Source organism: Helianthus annuus, chromosome 4 (assembly GCF_002127325.2).
Source record: "Helianthus annuus cultivar XRQ/B chromosome 4, HanXRQr2.0-SUNRISE, whole genome shotgun sequence".
Taxonomy (NCBI): Eukaryota; Viridiplantae; Streptophyta; class Magnoliopsida; order Asterales; family Asteraceae; genus Helianthus; species Helianthus annuus.
The window spans coordinates 170939360-170963905 of NC_035436.2; the positions used below are offsets into that span (position 1 = coordinate 170939360).

The 24546-nt window shown below is 41.9% G+C and overlaps 1 non-coding gene across 1 annotated transcript; it reads left to right on the forward strand.

The window, feature by feature from the left end:
* Positions 1-20501: 20501 nt before the first annotated feature.
* LOC118491947 lies at positions 20502-20608 on the forward strand. Its single transcript, XR_004892392.1, has one exon. It is a non-coding gene; the product is annotated as a small nucleolar RNA R71 (small nucleolar RNA).
* The last annotated feature ends 3938 nt before the right edge of the window (positions 20609-24546 follow it).

Below are 24546 nucleotides of genomic sequence, written 5' to 3' on the forward strand. Positions count from 1 at the left end.
AGCCGTTTTAGCTGGAGGGAAATACTTATATAGAAATTTTTGGGCTAGTTTATCCCAGGTGTTTACCGATCCAGCTGGGAGGGCACTGAGCCAAGCTTTTGCTCGGTCTTTTAGCGAGAAAGGAAACATTCGAAGGCGGATGGCGTCATTTGATGCCCCATTGATCCGAAAGGTATCACATATTTCTAAGAAATTAGTAATATGTAGATGGGGATCCTCGTCCGCAAGCCCATGGAAGGTTGCGGAGTTTTGGAGCATTTGTATCAAATGCGGCCGAAGTTCGAAGTTATTGGCTTCAACATTCGGTGCATTGATAGCGGCACCTAGGTTACCTACGGTGGGTCGTAGATAATCCATGAGGGTACGTTGGTCAGCCATTGGAAGTGGATTCCCCGAAACTTTCTCTTGGTTCTTGGCTTTTAGTCTTTTTCTGAGAAAGCGTTCGGGTTCTTCTAGAGGTTCTTTTATGTCCTTATTAGAACTGGAGCTCATACACTGCGTAGGGGTGGCGTCTGGTTCTAAGTCCTGCAATAAAAACAGAAAAGAATGCTGGTCAGAAGGTTCACCACGGCCCCGTGCTCAGTGAACACGGCCCGTGGTCGGAGTTACAGTGATTGTTTTCCAGATCTCAGTTACTGGAGAGTTGGACACGGCCCCGTGTTGCACCGACACGGCCCCGTGGTCAGCCTTCTGTAACTTGGAAAACTAAAAACTGCCAGTAACAATGCTGGGCACGGCCCGTGCTGAGCTCTGCAGAAGCTGAAAAACTTAGAACATCCTAAAAATTAAAAAGAAAAAAATAAAAAGATGATTAGGCCGTTGATTCCTAACTTTCTTAAAATCCTTGTGTCCCCGGCAGCGGCGCCAAAAACTTGATGTGCGTGAAGTGTGTTATATTTTAGATGTACATCTAAGCCCTTTTTACACTTTTAGCCAAGTTTTAAATTTATAAAACACGATATTCACTAACACTAAACACACATATGGGCAAGTGCATCCATCGTGGACGTAGTATAGTGTTGGTAAGATACCGAGGTCGTCCAAGGACACAAGAGCTTTTAGTACCGGTTTATCCTCAACGTCTAATCAAATCAAAATGTTAGAAAAGAGTTTTAAACTAAGAAAATAAAAACTAACTAAATGCTGAAAAATAAAAATAAAATAAAAAACAGATAGACAAGATGAATCACTTGGATTCGACTCGTGTATTAGTATAACCTTTGATTATTTTCGCACTTTTGCACTTGTTTAAGAGATTATCTTAGTTATTGTAGTAGGCCCCTCTTTTGAAGGCGACGTTATTCTCAGCCCAGTAGTTTGAGTCAGCAAGGATACAATCCTAAAGGGTCGGATTATTGAAAGATAATGAATTAAGTTATTAATGCAAATTATGGTAGGCCCCGCTTTTGGCGGTGACGTTACCCTCGGCTAAGTAGTCTGAGTCAGCAGGGATACAGTCCTAAATAGTGATCGGAGTGTCGCGCTCCAGTCAAAGATAATATTTATAAGCCCAAATTACCCTTAACAATGTGTTAGTGGTAGTAAGGGGTCGATCCACGAAGAGTATGTGGTTTGTGTATGGATTTGACTGAATTATAAAGACTTGTCACAATTATGAAGCTTGCCAGGTATTTTTATATTTTTGTTTAATAGAAAGATGTGAATTTGGATTACTGAAATTGAATTACTTGATTAACAACTACTACTTAATGATTGCAAGAATTTTGGATACTAGAACAATAATAATAAAAAGGAATCACACCCGGTTTCGGTAATTGCTAGCTAGGATTTCTACAAGTTTTAGTTCCAACTCAAATGCATTTTATTAACGGATTTAGTGTACCGTGACTTAGGTGCTACTAACTATCAACGCCCCGAAGAACGGACAAAAAAACACTTTGTAATCAACACAAGTAAATCCTAACAATGATAATGCACAATTACATATCACCATTTCGTGAAGTCATAACTTTTAACATCGCTCGACAATTCACGAATTCGCAACAAATGTAACACTATTATCAAGAGTTTCAAAAATCAAATACAAATTGTCACTAAGTTAAAACAAGAACAATTCGAAACCCTAAAAGTAACAACTACCTACACCGGGGTGAAACCGAGATGATTAGCCGCTCATGGTTGATGCAACTTGATCACCGGATGGTTGGAATGCGGATGGAGTCATCTTGAAGCTTGATTGGATGATTGGTGAATGATGAAGGTTGGTGATGGATGGTGATGGTGGAATGGTGAATGATTGGATGAACTAGGGTTAGGAATCAAGATTGTGTTGAATGATGATGATGATTCTTCATTCGGGTAGGAGATGTTGATAGATGGAATAGTAGGTGAATTCTTCGTGAGATTAGGCTCCAAAAACAAGATTCAAACTCCCCCAAAAGTGTAACTCCCGAATTGAATAGTCAACCACCAATAAGAACCGATCCAACACCTCAAAACCCCAAACTTCACGATCCTGATTTTGACGAGCCGTCGCCGACGGCCTGAAGCCCCGTCGGCGACGGTGCCTGCTTCTCGATATTTGGCCGACTGCCTATTTTGCTGTCTACGGCCAATTCTTAGCGACGGTGATGTGCAGAGGTCGTCGGCGACGGCCCCCTTGGGCGTCGGCGACGGTGCCTCAATATTTCACTTTCTGCTTTTCGCGTTCCTTGCTTCCAGTTGACCCGTGTCGCTTCCCGGTGCTTCGTTTTTCATCCCGATGACCTGTAAAGCTCCTTAAACTCTGCTAGACCTGCAAAATACATATCTAATCAAAAGTAGGCTATTCGAAATTAAAACTTGTGTAATAACACCAAATTAAGCAATTACAAACACCGGTTTTCAACCACGTATCACATCCCCACACTTGTCTTTTGCTTGCCCTCAAGCAAATCTGTTTTTTACTTTCACGTGGGTCGAACAACGAATGTACATCCCATTCCCGAGACAAAGGTTAAGGTCTAATGTCATGCTAAAGTTCAAACTCTTTACAAATTTCACATATTTACCGGTTAAGTGAATAATCACATATACTAATGGTTATCCAAGACTAACCCGCCCGTAAAACTAACAACGCATGCATATCCCTCACAATGTGCTCTCCACTCGGCTTAAAATTTGCTAATGTGTATAATGTATTAGCATTTCAACAATTAATCGCTCAAAACCGATTAGAACACGTACCCGCATAGGCTTGCAACTCAATCATTCTCCACCACCGAACACAAATACTAAGCACAAGTCAAAAGGTCTTTGAAGGGTTGTAACGGGGCTAGGCTAAGGGTAGGGAATAGGACATTTTAAAGTGGCTATGGCGATGGAAATTCGATTTTTATTACAAACCACTAAATTAAACAAAACTAAATATAAACATCAACTATGGGCAATAATCTTTCACCCTTTTATTCGACAACTACTAACACTTCTTTTTGTGTTTTTCTTCAACAATTTTCAATTCTTTTTCATAATATTTTCTGTTTTTTTTTCCTAATGCAAACAATCAAGAATAACTATACAAATGCGACTCCTATAATCGAATTTTCATCACACGAGTTTAAAAAGAAAAGGTTTAAGGTTTATGGGCTATAGGGTGGTCAAACGAAAGGTTTAGGCTCAAAATGGGCGACTAAGGAATTTGTTCGGGTAAGGATAGAAAAATGGTTTTAAGAGAAAAAGGTTTACCTAATGCCTTAATCATTCTCGTGCTTGTATTTGGTCTATAGTCTCAAACGTATCAAAAGTTGCAAGTTCTACAATACGCGACTAATGGTCCACTCAAACAAAGAAACATGTAAATGTAAATCTATGATATATAAGTGGCTCAAACCTCACGTATAAGGGTATGATATGTGATATGCATAAATTGCTAATTCCTTAGGCGAATTATTCCCAAATAACCACCCGATAAATACCCGCTATGCTTATTAATTTGAACTTGACCATGACAAAAGACCAAATGGGTTGTGACATCCCTCGTTGACTTGGTTACTTGTGCTTTTGAGATTGCTTTGAAAACAAGACAATTTTGAAAAATTTTTGAAATTTTCCCCCATCCCCACACTTGAGGTGAACATTGTCCTCAATGTGTAGTGTTTAAATGAACAGGTCAAAATCGAAAAATTTTTACTACTCCCCCATCCCCACACTTGAAGTACATATTGTCCTCAATGTGTAAGAACTAGAGTTTTAGCAATGCACAAGGGATGTGACACGACTAACCTTCCCGACTTTTCACCCCGGAAATTAAAATACACAATACAATCCACTTATTCTAAACTATCAATCAAAGTAAAAAGAAACACATGCACCTGATTTTTATCGCTTGATGCTCATATCCTTCGTCTCTTCATAAAAATGGTTGTCCCGCAAACATGTTGTACCTACAAATTCTAATCCTTGTGTAGAAGCATGCTTCTCACAACCATCAAAATTTTTTAGTGCGTAGTTCTACCGTTTTTATGAACATATTACCAATTCATGCATTATTTTACTTTGATTTTTGTGGAAAAAATTTTACAACAACAACAAACCTAACTCACTTTCGTAGGAATCACGGTTGCATTTAGCTTATGCAACAAGCCCTTTTAAACCCCCCAATAGCTTGGGAGGACGAGAGGTCTCGTGAGGGTTATATAGGGAACACACCCACAAAGTTCATTTAACTAGACGATAATTTAAATAACAAAATGAAAAACAACAAAAACAAAGTAATAATATACAACAACAACAACAACAAAAAACGTACCTCGCCTCTACCGCTGATATCTCTCATTAGGGTTCACTGGCGGGTTCGGCTGATACGGATAACCAGTAAGGGCCTCAAACATATCCCTATAGTTATCCAGCGGGCTTGACTCTTGTTGAGGTGGTGGTTGGTACGGCATCGGAACGAAACTCGAACCGACTGCTTCGGGCCAATGAGGGGTTGGATCGGATGGCCCTTGCGGGTGAGGAAGGTTGGGGTAATCGGTCCACCCCGAATGTTCAGCATATGGAAGCCCGGCTTGATAATCTCGTTGATGGCGTTCTTGGTCATGGAGCACCTTGAAATTATTAATCGCCATCTGGTTGGAGAAAGCCATTGCCCCCCATCGGCGTTGGTCCAACTCTGCCTGTGCATTCCGGCGCCTAGCATCCGCTTCCTCCCATGCTTGTCTGCTGGCCCTTTCCTCTTCTTGCAGCTGTATCATGTGTTCCATTTGAGATTCTTGCAACGCATATTGCAGCTGCTGTTCCTCCAACTGCTTTTCCACCCTCTCGCGGAAAGATGATTGAAAACCCCATTGTTGTTGTGAGTACGCCCCTTGCGCCTCTTCCCATTCTTTCCGACTAGCATGGTACTCTCTTGCTTCACCAATACCCGCCGACACATTGTCGTAGATTGCTTGATCCCCACGGTTCCACAACCGATACGACGGTATTTGTCTTTGATTCACAAAATCTGCCACATTGGCAGAGATTTCCCTATGCTTTTTCCGGTACCTACGCCTCGGTCCCCGTGGACCGGAAGGATCAATGTCCTCCTCAACATCGGGCATCTCCTCATCGCCCCCTTCTTCCTCACCTTCTTCATCACCCTCTTTGTCGTTGAACCGATAACTATCCCCTTGCTCATCTTCAACCGTATGCAAATGCCCAAAAGCTTTCACGGTTATGTTCCAATGTCGCCTCATAGAGGCGAAGTTGAATTGATCAATGGGTTTGGATACCCATAGTGAGTCTTGAGGTAATGCATTTTGTTGGAGAATCATGGCGCTGATCAATCTTGGGTAAGGAATCATTTTGCGTTTAAACGATTCCCGTGTATCCCATGTGTTAATCATAACAATTTGACGCCACGAGAGCTTGGGCGTCCCATATAACAATGCATCCACCACCCGACAGTCGGGTGCCTTCACCGTTCCACGGTCTCCAAACCGTACCATAATGTTCTCCAACGAGATACCTTGCAATATCTTTCCCATCAGAGACATATCTGCCCTTGCGTTACCTGCACCCCCAGAACCGGGTAATGTATCCTCCAAGAGAGTCACTAGGTCAGCATCATTTCTCTTGTTGTCCAAAAACTGATCATACCCATAATAATCATACGCGTCGACCCCAAGCGAGTCAAACCTCGCTATAGCATTCATGTGCTCGAAGGACATAACCATTTGATTTTTCCCAATGTTCCCAATCAACTTCCACCTATGAGCTGGTCTATCGGAGTGTTCAAAACGAAGAGTGGATAGCCACTCACAAACTGCCCCCAAGTATACCCGATTGGTGATGTCATCACACCAATCAATCACTCGCTCCCAACCGAGTTTCTCGAACCTTTGCACTATACCAATCTTCCTAAACTCTTCAACATCTACCGTACGTTCACAAACCGCCCTGTCGGGTACGGGTTTTGAAATGCCCGTAACCATCTTCATCTTCCACATCTTGGCTTCCAACCTCTTATTATTGTATCTAGAAAGAGCCTTTGTTTTCTCTTCCTTCCATGCCGAAGCCGACCCACTGTTCTTAGCCTCTTCCCAAGCCCAATCTTGTCTTTCAAGTTGACCATCGCCTTCTTCTACATTACTAAGTTGTTCCCAACGTCTTTGATAAACCCCAGAGCCCGAACCGGCTCCCGAAGATGAACCTTGACCGGAGGTCTTTGCCTTCTTGCTCCCACGAAACATGGCTACAATCACAAGACAAAGATGACAATAATTAGTACATTCCAACCTTCAACAATCTCAAACTTTGAACATGGTATGTAATGTTGAACTTTAATCTAACTTTAGATGTAAAATCGCCTTTTTAAACTTCCAAAGTCGCTCATTTTATCATCTATATTGACTAACACGTTTAATCCTAGGATTTTTCAATAGAAAATCATGGTTCAACAATCTTCAACATCACTACTATGTTCAATCATGCCAAAATCTTAGTGTAATCACATCACTAAAACTAAGCATGCTCAAACCCCACCCAAATCAAGCAAACACCCTTGAATTTATGCTCAAATATCCTACATTATGATAAACAACCTACTCTTAAACAATAAGTCTAAAATTTCGGAAGAAATCACAACACATATGAAAATCATGCACAAATTGAGTGAAAGTTCATACCTTTAGTGAAGATTGACAAGAATAACCAAAGAAAAGTGTAAAACAAGAACTTGGATGAATACTCTTCAAAACCCTAAAACACACGTCCAGAAATCTTGCAATCGAGCAAGAATTGATGAAATTGGTTATGGGGGTTTTGTTCTTCTCTGAAAATCACTCAAGATAGACTCAAGAATCAAGTGATTTGGTGAAGATTTGAAGAAGTTATGGAGAAGAGAAGGTTTAGGGTTCTTGAGAGGAATTGGGGAAGATGGAGTTAGAATGCAAGAGAGAGAAGGAGGAAAACGTGTAGATCTGAATTGGGAGTGATATTAGGTTGATTTCGGGTCAAGTATGTAGTCAAAAGATGTTTCGGGTCAAGTTTAGGTACCAAATAAGAGGTTGGATGCAATTGCGAGCCACAAAAAACGAACCAGCGTCGGCCAGACATTGAGGCACCGTCGGCGACGGTGAAGGAGTCCGTCGGCGACGGTTGCTGGTTTTCAAAACAGCCGCGACGGCTTAACTTGCTGCCTACAGTGAAATTTGGGCTACGGTGTTTTGGAGAAGCCGTGGGCGACGAAGAACCCAGCCGTCGGCGACGGCTCTTGTATCTTCCATTTTTTATTTTTCAATTTTAATTTTTTTTTTTGAAAAGAGGAGGAAAATAACGACTTTTTTAATAAAGGGCCTATGTACACTAAAAAATCCTAAAAATTATTAAAAATCTTTTTGTGAATTTTTATAAGTTGATATTTTATAAACAAAATAACCGTCAACAGCCCTACCACCCCCCAAAAATTCGTGTATTGTCCTCAATGCACCAAAACACGTCTAAAACATACCTTGTATCTTCATGACCCGTTTGGAGTGCTCGAACTTCACACAATCAAGAAAGGTTAGTATGAAACGGAAACGATTCACATCCAAATACACAAACAATTAAATAATTATACATAACTTTACACAAAATGTTACCGGTCCTTTTCATTCGACCTCATAAACCGGGAAGCTTGCCACGAAGCTTACCGATTCCTTGTTTGCATCCACTTTCTCGTTACCCTCGAGAAACGGTTTTAGCCGATGACCATTTACCGTTTGCCGTACCCCGTCCTTCGGGTCCTCGATAGTAACATCACCCAATTGTCCGACCCGGGTGATAACATAGGGTCCCATCCATTTGCTCCGGAGCTTGCCGGGAAAGAATTTGAGCTTCGAATTGTAGAGCCACACCTTTTGACCCACCTCAAATTCTTTCTTCCTCAACTTGGCATCATGCGCTCTCTTCATTCCGTCCTTGTATTGAGATGCGTATTCATACGCCATTCCCTTAGCTCCTCCAATTCACACAACTTGAGCTTCCGTTCCTTACCTGCATCATCGTATTGCACATTAACCTCTTTAATAGCCCATAACGATTTGTGCACAAGTTCAACCGGTAAATGGCAGTTTTTACCGTAGACCAACCGGTAAGGTGTAGTGCCTATGGGTGTCTTATGTGCCGTTCGGTAGGCCCATAAAGCATCGTTCAATTTAATTGACCAATCCTTACGGTCCGCCCGCACAGTCTTTTGCAAAATCTGTTTGATTTGCCTATTTGACACCTCAACTTGCCCGCTTGTTTGCGGGTGATAGGGGGTAGCAATCCTATGGTCAACACCAAACCGTTTTAAGAGTTTGCCAAACCGAAAATTTTTAAAATGAGATCCTCCATCACTTATGATGACACGAGGAATCCCAAACCTTGAGAAAATATTGGTTTGGACAAAGTTGCATACTAGGGAATAATCGTTTGTCTTGGTGGCTATTGCTTCGACCCATTTTGACACATAGTCAACGGCCACCAAGATGTACAAATTGCCATAGGAATTGGGGAACGGGCCCATGAAATCAATACCCCATACATCGAAAACATCGACTACAAGGATTGGTTGCATGGGCATTTCATCCCTTTTTGAAATACCCCCTAATTTTTGACACTCTATGCAATTTTTGGCAAACTCGTTTGCATCTTTGAAAATAGTGGGCCAATAAAGGCCACTATTCAACACTTTGTGACCCGTTTTGTGACCACTAAAGTGACCACCACATGCAAACGAGTGTAGTTGTTGCAGCACGCTCGGAATCTCTTCATCATCAATGCATCTTCTTATAACTTGATCCGCACACTCCTTCCACAAATGCGGTTCTTCTAACCGATAGTACTTGATTTGGGACATGAAGTGTTGCCTTTTCCGTCTATCCCAATGTGCCGGCATATCACCTGTAACAAGATAATTGACAATGTTAGCATACATGGCAATTTATCTAATTTCATTATATGCTCATCCGGGAAAGACTCGTTGATTTCTAAGGCTTTCGGATCATCTTCAACCATCAACCGGGACAAGTGGTCCGCTACCACATTCTCAATACCCTTCTTGTCCCGTATCTCCAAATCAAACTCTTGGAGCAACAACACCCATCGGATTAACCTCGGCTTTGCATCTTTCTTCTCCATGAGGTACCTAACTGCAATGTGATCAGAGTAAATAATCACTTTACTACCCCATATATAAGCCCGAAATTTATCCAATGCATATACCACCGCAAGTAGCTCTTTTTCGGTGGTAGTGTAGTTCAATTGTGCATCCGAAAGAGTCTTACTTGCGTAGTATATGGCAACGGGTTTCTTGTCAACCCGTTGTCCCAACACGGCCCCCACCGCATAATCACTTGCATCGCACATGATTTCAAAAGGTAAAGACCAATTTGGTGATTGCAAGATTGGGGCCTCCACTAACTTCTCTTTTAAATTGTTAAAAGCATTTTGGCAATTCTCATTGAAATCAAACGGTTGGTCTTTTAGCAACAAATTACATAAAGGCTTCGTTATATCACTAAAACCCTTAATAAACCGCCGATAAAACCCCGCATGACCTAAAAATGACCTAACACCTTTAACAGTCGTGGGATATGGTAAAGTAGATATGACTTGTACCTTAGCACGATCAACCTCTATCCCACGACTTGACACCACGTGCCCCAACACAATTCCCTCTTGAACCATAAAATGGCTCTTTTCACAACTTAGGACCAAACTAGTTTCAACACATCTTTTTAATACCTTATCTAATTGGTCCAAACAAGTCTCAAATGATGATCCAAAAATTGAGAAATCATCCATGAAGATTTCCAAAGACTTTCCCACCATATCGGAGAAGATACTCATCATGCACCATTGAAAGGTGGCGGGAGCATTACATAATCCAAACGGCATCCGCCTAAATGCGAAGGTACCGTAAGGACATGTAAATGTAGTCTTTGATTGATCTTCCGGATGGATGGCAATTTGGTTATAACCGGAATAACCATCTAAGAAGCAATAAAATTTTTGCCCCGACAATTTCTCAACTATTTGATCAATAAAAGGTAAAGGAAAATGATCTTTGGAAGTTGCGGTATTCAACTTCCTATAATCAATACAAATTCGCCACCCGGTTACCGGCCGGGTAGCTACCTCTTCACCTGCATCATTTTTAACGACTTGTATACCGGCTTTCTTGGGAACCGTCTATGTTGGGCTCACCCATTGGCTATCCGAGATTGGGTAAATGATACCCGCATCAAGCCACTTCAACACCTCTTTCTTCACGACCTCCCGCATATTCGGATTTAACCGCCTTTGTGCATCTCGAACGGGAGTCACATTCTTTTCCGTGATGATTTTGTGCATCACCACCGAGGGACTAATACCCTTCAAATCCGCGATAGTCCATCCAATCGCCGCCCGATTGATGACCAACACTTCCATTAACTTTTTCTCTTGCTCCGCGGTTAAATTGGATGCAATGATAACCGGGAGAGTATTGCCTTCTCCAACATAAGCATACTTGAGATGCTTTGGCAATGCTTTCAACTCCACTTCCGGAGGCTCCACTAAAGACGGCTTCAATTTAGTATCAATGCTCTCCGGTAAGCTTTCGACTTGGTGCGTCCATGTTGGTTTTCCTTCTCTAACCGCGAGCACCTCCAAACTCCTCACTTCCTTGTCCATGCTTTTCTCCACCTCCACCTATGACCTGTCAAACATATAACAATCCCCCATTGTGTTTTCCCCATAAAAGACTGTGTCGCAAAGAGGTATACACGTGTCAACAATGTCTGCCATATAGCATTCATCATCAACCGGAGGGCTCATAAGTCCGGAAAAAACATGCAACTTCAACCTCCGGTTTCCAAATGTCATGTCAACCGTTCCCGTTCTGCAATCAATTTGAGCATTTGCAGTTGCTAAAAACGGTCGACCCAAAATCACCGTAGGTTGTTTGGTTGGGTCCTTGGCCACATAATCAAGCACAAGAAAGTCCACCGGATAGTAAAAATCCTCGATTTTCACTATCACATCCGAAACAATTCCACGAGGTAGTTTGGGTGTCAAATCGGCTAACACCACGGTAGTGTTTGACGACGATTGAAGTGGACCAAACTCGTATTGGTCATACAAACTACCCGGTAGAATGCTTACACTAGCACCAAGATCTAGAAGTGCCCGGTTGATTTTAAAATCGCCCACTTGAATTGAAATGATAGGCGCACCCGGATCTTGGAGCTTAGGTGGAAGTGCACCCGAGAGAATCGAACTCACATTTTCGGTTAAATCTAATTTTTTTGGAAATTTGTGAGTGCGTTTTTGGGTACACAAATCTTTCAAGTACTTAGCACACGACGGTACTTGTTTAATTGCATCCAAAAGAGGTAAATTAATTTTGACTAGTTTGAAAATTTCCAACAACTCTTCTTGTTGTGGACCTCTTTTGTTTACAACTTTTTTCATCGGTCCCTTCAATGCTTCGGGATAAGGGGCGGTATTAGCCTCCACACCCTTTTCCTTAGCCTTGGGGACGGGGATGGTCGCAACGGGAGTAACATTATTCTTTTTCAAATCATTTTTATTTTGACCCGTTTGACCATCCTCAAGCTCCTCATCACTAGCATCTTCCACAACCCCTTCAACAAATTGGGGTGGTGGTGTTTTGACACCATTATCAACAACTCGACCACTACGTAAAGTAATTTTATTAATTGGTACCTCACGTGTGTTCCTCGAGCTCGACCCTTGATGCTTAGGGTTTATGGTAGTGTCACTTGGAAGCTTCCCCATGCCTCCCTTTATTTGGGCCACTTCTTCCGCTAGTTGACCCACTTGTTTCGCCAATGCCTCGTGTGCTTTGTCTCGAATCTCGTTTGCCTTCTTTATCTCTTTAACATCACTATGAGTCTCCTTTTGCATGTTTAGCAAAGCATCCATCTTGGCACTCAAGTCATCACCACCGGTTTGATTGTTCGACCCACTTCCATTACCGCCTTGGTTATTGTAATTCTTTTGGTACCCACCTTGGTACCCTTGGTTGTAATTTCGTTGGTAACCTCCTTGACGGTTTTGGTATGATGACCCACTTCCTCCTTGATTACCCGATTGGAAATTCGGGTTCATTTGATTCGAAGCATTGCCATACCGAAAGTTGGGGTGATTTCTCAAACCCGGATGGTAAGTGTTGGAGTTCATGTCATACTGTTTTCTATCTCCATACACTTGATTGACTTCTTCGGTGTAACCACTCGACCCCATTGAGCATTGCTCGGTCGCATGCCCAATATCTCCACATTCTTCACAAACCGCAAACTGAACCGCATTTACCTCTTTCTTCTTTTTCAGTTGGGCTATTTCTCGTTCTAAGGTGGAAATCCGGTCTTTAGAATCGAGATCGGGAAGTGACCGGGAAACTGGATGTCTTTTTGCTCTATCGGCCGATTCTTTTTCCTTGGAACGTTTGCTCATCCTTTCCAAAAATTCCCAATCATCATCCTCATGATTGCTCAAGAGTGTACCATTGCTTGTTGTCTCAAGACGATTCCAAGTTGCGTCATCCAAACCTCATACAAAGCATTTCACCAACTCCCATTTTTCTATTTGGTGATGTGGGCATCTCCTCATTAGCTCTTTGAATCGGGTAAATGCTTCATGTAAAGGCTCACTCGAAAGTTGACGAAACGACCGAATTTCATCTCTAGCATCGTTGGTCTTTGCCATAGAATAGTATTCGTCCAAAAATGCTTGTTGCATTTGTTCCCAAGTTCGAATACTATTGGCCGGAAGTGTGAGGAACCACTGTTTTGCCTTGTCTTTCAACGAAAATTGAAATAACCGAAGCTTAACTTCCTCTAGTGCGAAATTGTGCCCCCCAATAGTATCACAAATGGAAGAGAACTCCGTTAAATGTGTGTACGGCTCATCATTGGACCTCCCATTGAAATGAGGAAGTATGTTGATGTAATGCGGTTTACAATCAAACATCCTCCTTTCGCATACTATCGGAGAATTATTCTCGGTCACTATCGGTCGGAAACGGTCATTTACTCCCCGTGGAGGTTGTTGACGGCGTTGTGGACCATTAACTTCTTAGTCGACCGGTCTTCTATTATCCCTTCTTTCACCTCTTCGATCCTCCCTCCGATTATCCCTTGGGTTACCACCTCCCACGAAACGCGAAATCCGGTTAGGGTTTGCATTGTTGTTGTTGTTATTGTTGTTGTAAAACCCATCATTCCGGTTCCGTTGGTTATTGTTTCGTGGTTGACGGTTGTTCCCATAACCATCGTTTCTTCCACCTCCGTAGCCGTATTCATCGTCCCCAACATAATTGGCGTTTTGATAACCAAATTCCTCATCGTCATACCTTCTAGCGTTGTAGACGTTTCCCCTATTCACGTAACCCCAATCTTCATCATCATTAGCCCGATCATCGTAATACCCCCCATCGTCCGAATTTTCCGTATGAATGCTTACGTGTTCCGGCGATTGATAACCGGGAACACTATACGGTTCATCATCGGGGATTGCATTCCTTAAATCGTCAATGTTGAAAAACGGATCTTCATTCACGGGATTGCCGCGATCACGGTTACCTCTACGATCGGAGTTGACATTCCGATCATCAAGGTTGATAGGTAACGAAGCTTGTCGGTGAAGGGGTTGTTGTTGAGGTGTTCGTTGGGTGTTGTTGGTATTTTGGTTTCGGAAAGGTGGAGCGGGTGGTCTTGCGTTGGTGTTACCACCCGGTTGTTCTTGAGGTATAGGTTGGGTGTTTTGAGCGGGATAAAAAGTTCCTCGGGATTGGAATTGATTTGGATGGAGATTTTGGTTAGGATTAAAGTCTTGGTTGGAGTTGTGGTTTGCCATTGAATCGGTTTCAAGGGTCGGTGTGGGTGGTGGTGTTTGGTTGGTTTGATTAGAAGCAAGAGTTGCTTCTAACCGGCTTGCTAGGTTCCTTCTTGCGAGTCTTTCGATTTCCGGTTCGTAGACTAAAGGTGAAGTCCTCCCGGAATTTCGTGTACGCATGCACTACCTGTAACCTGCACAAGTAACACACCCCGCGTAACAAGGAAAAAGACAATACAAAAAGAAAGCTAAACAAGTCAAACAGTTAATCACAAAAAATTCAAACAATATCCAAACACAAAGCGCACGCACTCCCCGGCAACGGCGCCAAAATTCGATCGGAGTGTCGCGCTCCGGTCAAAAATAATATTTATAAGTCCAAATTACCCTTAACAATGTGTTAGTGGTAGTAAGGGGTCGATCCACGAAGAGTATGTGGTTTGTGTATGGATTTGACTGAATTATAAAGACTTGTCACAATTATGAAGCTTGCCAGGTATTTTTGTATTTTTGTTTAATAGAAAGATGTGAATTTGGATTACTGAAATTGAATTACTTGATTAACAACTACTACTTAATGATTGCAAGAATTTTGGATACTAGAACAATAATAATAAAAAGGAATCACACCCGGTTTCGGTAATTGCTAATCTAGGATTTCTACAAGTTTTAGTTCCAACTCAAATGCATTTTATTAACGGATTTAGTGTACCGTGACTTAGGTGCTACTAACTATCAACGCCCCGAAGAACGGACAAAAAGACACTTTGTAATCAACACAAGTAAATCCTAACAATGATAATGCACAATTACATATCACCATTTCGTGAAGTCATAACTTTTAACATCGCTCGACAATTCACGAATTCGCAACAAATGTAACACTATTATCAAGAGTTTCAAAAATCAAATACAAATTGTCACTAAGTTAAAACAAGAACAATTCGAAACCCTAAAAGTAACAACTACCTACACCGGGGTGAAACCGAGATGATTAGCCGCTCATGGTTGATGCAACTTGATCACCGGATGGTTGGAATGCGGATGGAGTCATCTTGAAGCTTGATTGGATGATTGGTGAATGATGAAGGTTGGTGATGGATGGTGATGGTGGAATGGTGAATGATTGGATGAACTAGGGTTAGGAATCAAGATTGTGTTGAATGATGATGATGATTCTTCATTCGGGTAGGAGATGTTGATAGATGGAATAGTAGGTGAATTCTTCGTGAGATTAGGCTCCAAAAACAAGATTCAAACTCCCCCAAAAGTGTAACTCCCGAATGAATAGTCAACCACCAATAAGAACCGATCCAACACCTCAAAACCCCAAACTTCGCGATCCTGATTTTGACGAGCCGTCGCCGACGGCCTGAAGCCCCGTCGGCGACGGTGCCTGCTTCTCGATATTTGGCCGACGGCCTATTTTGCTGTCTACGGCCAATTCTTGGCGACGGTGATGTGCAGAGGTCGTCGGCGACGGCCCCCTTGGGCGTCGGCGACGGTGCCTCAATATTTCACTTTCTGCTTTTCGCGTTCCTTGCTTCCGGTTGACCCGTGTCGCTTTCCGGTGCTTCGTTTTTCATCCCGGTGACCTGTAAAGCTCCCGAAAAGCTCCTTAAACTCTGCTAGACCTGCAAAATACATATCTAATCAAAAGTAGGCTATTCGAAATTAAAACTTGTGTAATAACACCAAATTAAGCAATTACAAACACCGGTTTTCAACCACGTATCAAATAGCCGGGTTATAGTATTAATAGTAGTTAACTTATGAGGGGGTCAAAGAGTTTGGATCCCCGCCATCCAATACCTATGGGCATTGAAGGAGATCCTACTAAATTTGACCCAGGTCCCTTGCAGGACCTCTAAACGCTGAACAAGGGCAAGACCCTCACCAAACCGTTCCCTTAACCCCCGACCAGGTAGCCAACATACCTCCATATAGACCGTGGATATATGAATGGTGAAAATCTTTTATTTTATATAGACAGTAAAATAATGCCAAGACACCACGGACAAACGATAAGGAAAGATCACCTTCAACATAAGTAACTAGTTATTAAAGTCATTAATACAAAACCAAATAAAAAGTGCAAAAGATTAAAAATAAAAAGTATTATACTAAACACTTGTCTTCACCAAGTGATGCAAGAGACTTAGGCAAACATGGCCTTGATTGTCAAGAACTCTTACGATCAATCTTGGATCCCGAGACGACTCACACACTCTATGATGGACAATGGATGATGGTGGTGGATGATGGTGTTGTGATGGTGGTGGGTGGTGGATGAAGTGTGAGAGAGGTGGTGTGCCAAGGGATGAGTTGCAATGAAGCCAAGCACTCCTATTTATAGGCTGAACAGAAGGCTGGGCACGGCCCTGTGTCCACTGGACACGCCCCCGTGCCTGTCTGACACACTCTCTCTTCATTAATTGTAATTCGTAATTACAATTAATGCGCCTGCTGTACTTTCGCCACGCCCCCGTGTCCGCTGGACACGGCCCCGTGGTGGGCAATAGAATCTTCTATAGGTTTGTCTTTTCTGCTACTTCTTGGGCACGGCCCCGTGTTGGCTGAGCACGGGGCGTGTTCAGTCTTCTGCCTTCTCTATTTTGCTTGGGAGGATGCTGTTGAGGGGTCGGGCAATCCACTTATGTTCCTTTTCTTGTATTTATGTTAGATTTAGCTGTCTTTTTGCTTCTTTTGTGAGTTTGTGCTCATTTAATCCTGAAAATACAAAAGGAAGACAAAAACACTCTTTTTCCAACATTAGTACTTAAAAAGGGTTAGTTTTATGCCTCATTTGATGTAATTTATATGTTGCATTTTACACACATCAAATACCCCCACACTTGAACTTTTGCTTGTCCTCAAGCAAAACTCTTTAATATGTGGCTTTCACTCCCAAATGGAATGGGTAGAAGAGAAGGTTTTGGCTTGTCATAGAGCGTCGGAAATCCAAGATCTTTTTGGGTTTTATTTTTATTTATTTACAATCCTATTCTTTATGATTTATTTAGAACGTTTCATAGGATAAATTACTTATTTGGGCATAACATGCCTTTTTTAAAATTCCATTTATATACAAGTTCACATACCTCACGGAAGAAATCACTCACACTCGGCCGAAGGTGTACTTTTAGTGAATCACTCGAGAGCGGCAAGGAACTTATTCCTACCATAAGCTTGCCAAGCAATCAATCCTCCTCCTTTTTAACTTGTTACCTTTGTAAATATCAAGAGGACTTTTTTGGGTAAAGGCTTGGGCTAAAGGTGGGTGAATGGGTTAGTGGTTAGTAGAAAAGGGCGAAAAGCGTAAAAAGCGTCGGTTTTCGTAAAACATTTTGTTTTAGTGACTTTTTATTTTTAATGAAGTATTTCTTCAAACAAGCTTTTTGTTTTAAGAGCTTTGTTTGTTTATTTCAAACTTCATCATTTTTTTTAGTCACACGAAAACCGAGCTTGTTACTAAAATAAAGGGTAAAAATAAAAAGGGTTTTGGTGGGTAAAAGGGTTTTTAGGGTAAAGAAATGAAAGGTTTAGGCTCAAAGGGGTTAACTAGGGGGGTTTTTAGGTGGGTGAAAAGAAAAATGAAAATAATGGTTTTGAAAGAAAAAGGGTTAGTCCTAATGCCTCCATCATTTGCTTACTTGGGTTTAAGTTGGTAAGGACCGGAATTGAATCGTCGTGGCAAGTTCTAGAGTCGTAAGAACCAAGCGGCTATTCACACAAGAAACGAAAAATGAGCATTTAGTCTAAAGATGTGTATTTGTATGCTCAATAAAGGCTCAAAACTCACTTTTTGTGGGAATGGGTTTTTCTATGTGATCAAGTATATATAATCAAATTTTAACTTAAGCTTGTCATGCCGTTTCGTAATTTTCGTATGTTGGTTCTTTTTATCACGACGCTATTGGTTGTAAACTTGTAAAAATGTAACCTTATTAATCTTAGAATTCCCAACTTAAACTTTAGACAAGTGAAGAAAAATTGAAAAATTTGGGGTGATTAGCGGTTCCAATAGAGTTTTGTGTAAGGCTTGTTTTTAGGACTTGCAAAATTTCAAGGTTTTAGCATCCCCCCCCCCACACACACTTAAATTACACATTGTCCTCAATGTGTCCCAAAAATAAATTTTTAGGTTGATTAGATGTGTAATATGGTGTTAAAAGCAAAGATTTTATGTTACTGGCAGTCTGGACACGGCCCCGTGTTCAGTTGCCAGTAATGAAAACTAAAGAAAAGAAACAGAAGTCTGGACACGGGGGTGTGTCTGGTGAACACGGCCCGTGTCCAGTTACCTAAACTGGGCATTTTTCTGCAGGGGGTGCAGCACGGGGCCGTGTTGGTTGGACACGGCCCGTGTTGAACCTTCTGTATCGGAGAAATTGATATCGGGTTGCCTTGTTCTTGTGCATGGGGCCATGTTTCTCGTTTCCCTTTTCATCCTTTACCACCATGAGCGTGTTTTATTCCTGCAAACTAAAACTAAAAGATTAAACTAAACTAAGGATAGTTCCGCGGAATGCCTCCGTGGTGCGCCACGTTTATAAGGGTCCTTGGCTAGACCCAATGTGAGGTTATATATTTTCTGAGTGGGATGTTTGGCATCCCATGTTGCACCGTTGGAGAGCAGCATCCAAACTCGAATCAATAACCTTCATGTAGTTGACCGGGTCGTCGTCCTCTATTCTCTTCCCAACCCCGAATTTTACTTCATCATCTTCGTACCTTAGGTTGAGCGTTCCGTCATTCATGTCTACCACTGCTTGTGCGGTGGCGAGAAATGGTCTCCCTAGTATGAGGGGGACTTCGGTGTCTTCTTCCATATCGAGTATGACAAAATCGGCCGGATAGATAAATTTGTTTACTTTTACTAGGACATTTTCGATGACACCTTGCGGGAATTTGACGGATCGATCAGCAAGTTGTATGCTTATTTTTGCAGGACTCGTTGTTCCCAGGCCAAGTCTTTTAAACATTGATGAAGGCATGAGGTTAATGCTAGCCCCAAGGTCGGCTAGTGCGTTACGAACGGGGGAGTCCCCGATCGAGCAGGGAATCGTGAAGCTTCCAGGATCGATTTTCTTTTGGGGAAGTTTGTTGATTACGAGGGCAGAGCATTCTTCGCCTAAGTTAACTAATTGCAAAGTTTCAATTTTCTTTTTATGAGTGAGGAAGTCCCTCATGAACTTAGAGTATTTGGGCATTTGGGTTAGGACATCAATAAAGGAATATTGACATGCAATTGTTTTAATAGACTTTCGAATTTTGCGAATTGCTCATTGGTCTTTTGACGAATTAACCTACTGGGGTACGGAACTCGAGGAGCCTTGGTAGGCTCTGATGATGGAGGAGAGTTCTTCTCCTGCAGAGGCGGGGGTATAGTCTCTTCTGTCGGTGGTGGTGCTTCCGCAGGCCCCACGGTGCGGTTTCGTAACGTGATGAGATGAACTTGCGTTTTTGGGTTTTTTTCGGTATTGCTTGGTAATGCACCTTGTGGTCTCTCGGAAAAATTTTGAGCTAGTTGATTTAATTGTTTTTCTATGTTTTAAATACTAGCTTGTTGATTTCTAAAATTTGATTCTAATTGTAGAAACCTTTCCAAGTTTTTCTTTTCAGTGTCGGAGATGAGGCGAGATATAGTATCTTCAAGCCTTTCTCGTCCACCTTGTTGTTGAGTGAAATTTTGTGACTCATTTCTTGGTTGTTGAAAGTTTGTTCGTTGGGTTTGTTGGTTACTACTATTGCCGGGCTCTCTCCAACCAAGGTTAGGGTGGTTTCGCCATCCTTGGTTGTAAGTGCTCGTTGGAGGACCTGACGGCCTAGGTCTATTGTCAATGTAGCTTACCGACTTTTGTTGATCGTCTGTTTCTTTCATACAACTCCAATTTTCATGTGGCCCACCACACCCTTCACAAGCCATAACCGAGACTGTTTTTGTCATTTCCAGTTTTTTTATTTTTGAAGAAAGAGCCTCGATTTGGGCTTGTAAAGAAGTGCTTTCATCAACCTTATGGGCGCCCGGGGCAATGGATTTATTGCCTCGGGGAGTGTGCCACTGAAAATTGGTTTGAGCAATTTCCTCAATTTGGTTATATATTTCATGCGGGCGGCGATTACCTAAAAGTCCCCCGGAGCTAGAGTCAAGTGTCTGCCTTGTGTGTGGCAACAACCCATTATAGAAAGTGGATACTTGTTGCCATATTGCAAGGCCGTGATGTGGACACTTTCGCAATAGCTCCTTGAACCTTTCCCAAGTTTCATATAAGGATTCCCCGTCCTCTTGCGAATATGTATTAATTTCAGTCATTAATTTAGCCGTTTTAGTTGGAGGGAAATACTTATATAGAAATTTTTGGGCTAGTTCATCCCAGGTGTTTACCGATCCAGCTGGGAGGGCATTGAGCCAAGCTTTTGCTCGGTCTTTTAGCGAGAAAGGAAACATTCGAAGGCGGATGGCGTCATTTGATGCCCCATTGATCCGAAAGGTATCACATATTTCTAAGAAATTAGTAATATGTAGATGGGGATCCTCGTCCGCAAGCCCATGGAAGGTTGCGGAGTTTTGGAGCATTTGTATCAAATGCGGCCGAAGTTCGAAGTTATTGGCTTCAACATTCGGTGCATTGATAGCGGCGCCTAGGTTACCTACGGTGGGTCGTAGATAATCCATGAGGGTACGTTGGTCAGCCATTGGAAGTGGATTCCCCGAAACTTTCTCTTGGTTCTTGGCTTTTAGTCTTTTTCTGAGAAAGCGTTCGGGTTCTTCTAGAGGTTCTTTTATGTCCTTATTAGAACTGGAGCTCATACACTGCATAGGGGTGGCGTCTGGTTCCAAGTCCTGCAATAAAAACAGAAAAGAATGCTGGTCAGAAGGTTCACCACGGCCCCGTGCTCAGCGAACACGGCCCGTGGTCAGAGTTACAGTGATTGTTTTCCAGATCCCAGTTACTGGAGAGTTGGACACGGCCCCGTGTTGCACCGACACGGCCCCGTGGTCAGCCTTCTGTAACTTGGAAAACTAAAAACTGCCAGTAACAATGCTGGGCACGGCCCGTGTCCGACCAGGCACGGCCCGTGTCCGACCAGGCACGGCCCGTGTCCGACCAGGCACGGCCCGTGTCCGACCAGGCACGGCCCGTGCTGAGCTCTGCAGAAGCTGAAAAACTAAGAAAATCCTAAAATTAAAAAGAAAAAAATAAAAAGATGATTAGGCCGTTGATTCCTAACTTTCTTAAAATCCCTGTGTCCCCGGCAGCGGCGCCAAAAACTTGATGTGCGTGAAGTGTGTTATATTTTAGATGTATATCTAAGCCCTTTTTACACTTTTAGCCAAGTTTTAAATTTATAAAACACGATATTCACTAACACTAAACGCACATATGGGCAAGTGCATCCATCGTGGACGTAGTATAGTGTTGGTAAGATACCGAGGTCGTCCAAGGACACAAGAGCTTTTAGTACCGGTTTATCCTCAACGTCTAATCAAATCAAAATGTTAGAAAAGAGTTTTAAACTAAGAAAATAAAAACTAACTAAATGCTGAAAAATAAAAATAAAATAAAAAACAGATAGACAAGATGAATCACTTGGATCCGACTCGTGTATTAGTATAACCTTTGATTATTTTCGCACTTTTGCACTTGTTTAAGAGATTATCTTAGTTATTGTAGTAGGCCCCTCTTTTGAAGGCGACGTTATTCTCAGCCCAGTAGTTTGAGTCAGCAAGGATACAATCCTAAAGGGTCGGATTATTGAAAGATAATGAATTAAGTTATTAATGCAAATTATGGTAGGCCCCGCTTTTGGCGGTGACGTTACCCTCGGCTAAGTAGTCTGAGTCAGCAGAGATACAGTCCTAAATGGCCGGGTTATAGTATTAATAGTAGTTAACTTATGAGGGGGTCAAAGAGTTTGGATCCCCGCCATCCAATACCTATGGGCATTGAAGGAGATCCTACTAAATTTGACCCAGGTCCCTTGCAGGACCTCTAAACGCTAAACAAGGGCAAGACCCTTACCAAACCGTTCCCTTAACCCCCGACCAGGTAGCCAACATACCTCCATATAGACTGTGGAGATATGAATGGTGAAAATCTTTTATTTTATATAGACAGTAAAATAATGCCAAGACACCACGGACAAACGATAAGGAAAGATCACCTTCAACATAAGTAACTAGTTATTAAAGTCATTAATACAAAACCAAATAAAAAGTGCAAAAGATTAAAAATAAAAAGTATTATACTAAACACTTGTCTTCACCAAGTGATGCAAGAGACTTAGGCAAACATGGCCTTGATTGTCAAGAACTCTTACGATCAATCTTGGATCCCGAGACGACTCACACACTCTATGATGGACAATGGATGATGGTGGTGGATGATGGTGTTGTGATGGTGGTGGGTGGTGGATGAAGTGTGAGAGAGGTGGTGTGCCAAGGTATGAGTTGCAATGAAGCCAAACACTCCTATTTATAGGCTGAACAGAAGGCTGGGCACGACCCCGTGTCCGCTGGACACGCCCCCGTGCCTGTCTGACACTCTCTCTCTTCATTAATTGTAATTCGCAATTATTGTTAATGCGCTTGCTGTACTTTCGCCACGCCCCCGTGTCCGCTGGACACGGCCCCGTGGTGGGCAATAGAAGCTTCTATATGTTTGTCTTTTCTGCTACTTCTTGGGCACGGCCCCGTGCTGGCTGAGCACGGGGCGTGTTCAGTCTTCTGTCTTCTCTATTTTGTTTGGGAGGATGCTGTTGAGGGGTCGGGCAATCCACTTATGTTCCTTTTCTTGTATTTATGTTAGATTTAGCTGTCTTTTTGCTTCTTTTGTGAATTTGAGCTCATTTAATCCTGAAAATACAAAAGGAAGACAATAACACTTTTTTTCCAACATTAGTACTTAAAAAGGGTTAGGTTTATGCCTCATTTGATATAATTTATATGTTGCATTTTACACAAATCAAAGTGCCAGGCAGTTGCCTGGCACTATTCCCTCAGCTTGTGGCATGAATAAAAATTATATCGAGTAAACCAATTAAAAGAAAACACTACCACAGTTTTGTAAAAAAAAAACTAAAACGATGGCATGACTGTAATTTTACACAGGGGGCAAAATCATAATTTGATTGGGAAAACAAACAAAAACGATGAAAAAATGTAAATTTAAATTGAGGGCAAAATCGTAATTTGACTGGGAGGAAAAAAAACTAATGGCAAAACTTTAAATTTAAACGGGGCAAAATCGTAATTTTAACCGAGGGCAAAATTGTAATTTTTAGCTGGGGGCAAAAACATAATTTTAGTTTTAACTGGGGGCAAAAACGTAATTTAAAATTGATGATAAAATCATAATTTTTAAGCGAGGATAAAATCGTAAATTAGTTGAACCAATGAGAAAGTGACAAGACAACTGCCTGATACTATTCCCCATCTTGTATTTGTATATATAGTAAATGAATTGCACTGGATACCATTTATACGTGTTTGATTACATACGACAGCATGATTTGAATAATAAACAAAAATATTCACCCTAACTTTGTTATGAAAAATTGAAATTAAATCCTAAAGATTCATGTAGGTCACAAATGAAGGAGATGGAATACAAACAACTTAGGGTTATTTGACAACTTCTTCTGAATAGATAAGTTTGAACTAGTAAGAAGTCTGAACAATTAAGTGTTGAACCAGTAAAAGGTATTAAGCATTAAGAGCTATACTATTAGGGGTATTCGAAAAGCTCGCGGCTCGCAGCTCGCTCGAAACTCGCTTGAAAAAAGTTCAAAAAAAACTCGGCTCGAAATTGGCTTGGTTATAAACGGGCCAGCTCGGCTCGGTTTATAAACGAGTCGAGCTCAAGCTTGGGCTGGCTCGGCACGTGAACTCATGAGCTGGCTCGATAAGGTTTACATTCTTCATTTTTTTGTCCCACATCGATCAGAAGACAAAAACTAAGGGAGTGTCTCCCGTATAAAAGAAGGTAAAGACAATGTACAAGGTGAACTAACTATTTATACTTGTATATTTAGCCATTTGGTTTATTAAATTGCAATTATGGCCCTTAGTCTATGAAAATATTCATTTTTGGGGCTTTTTAAGTAGTAAATTTTGTGGTTCTTTGTTAGTTCAAGCTAAATCGAGCCGAGCTAGCTCGAATTTTAATCAAGTCGAGTCGAGCTCGAGCCTCAAACCTCAACTCGATTTGTAATTCGAGCTCGAGCCGAGCTCGAGCTGGGTTGAGCTCGGCTCGT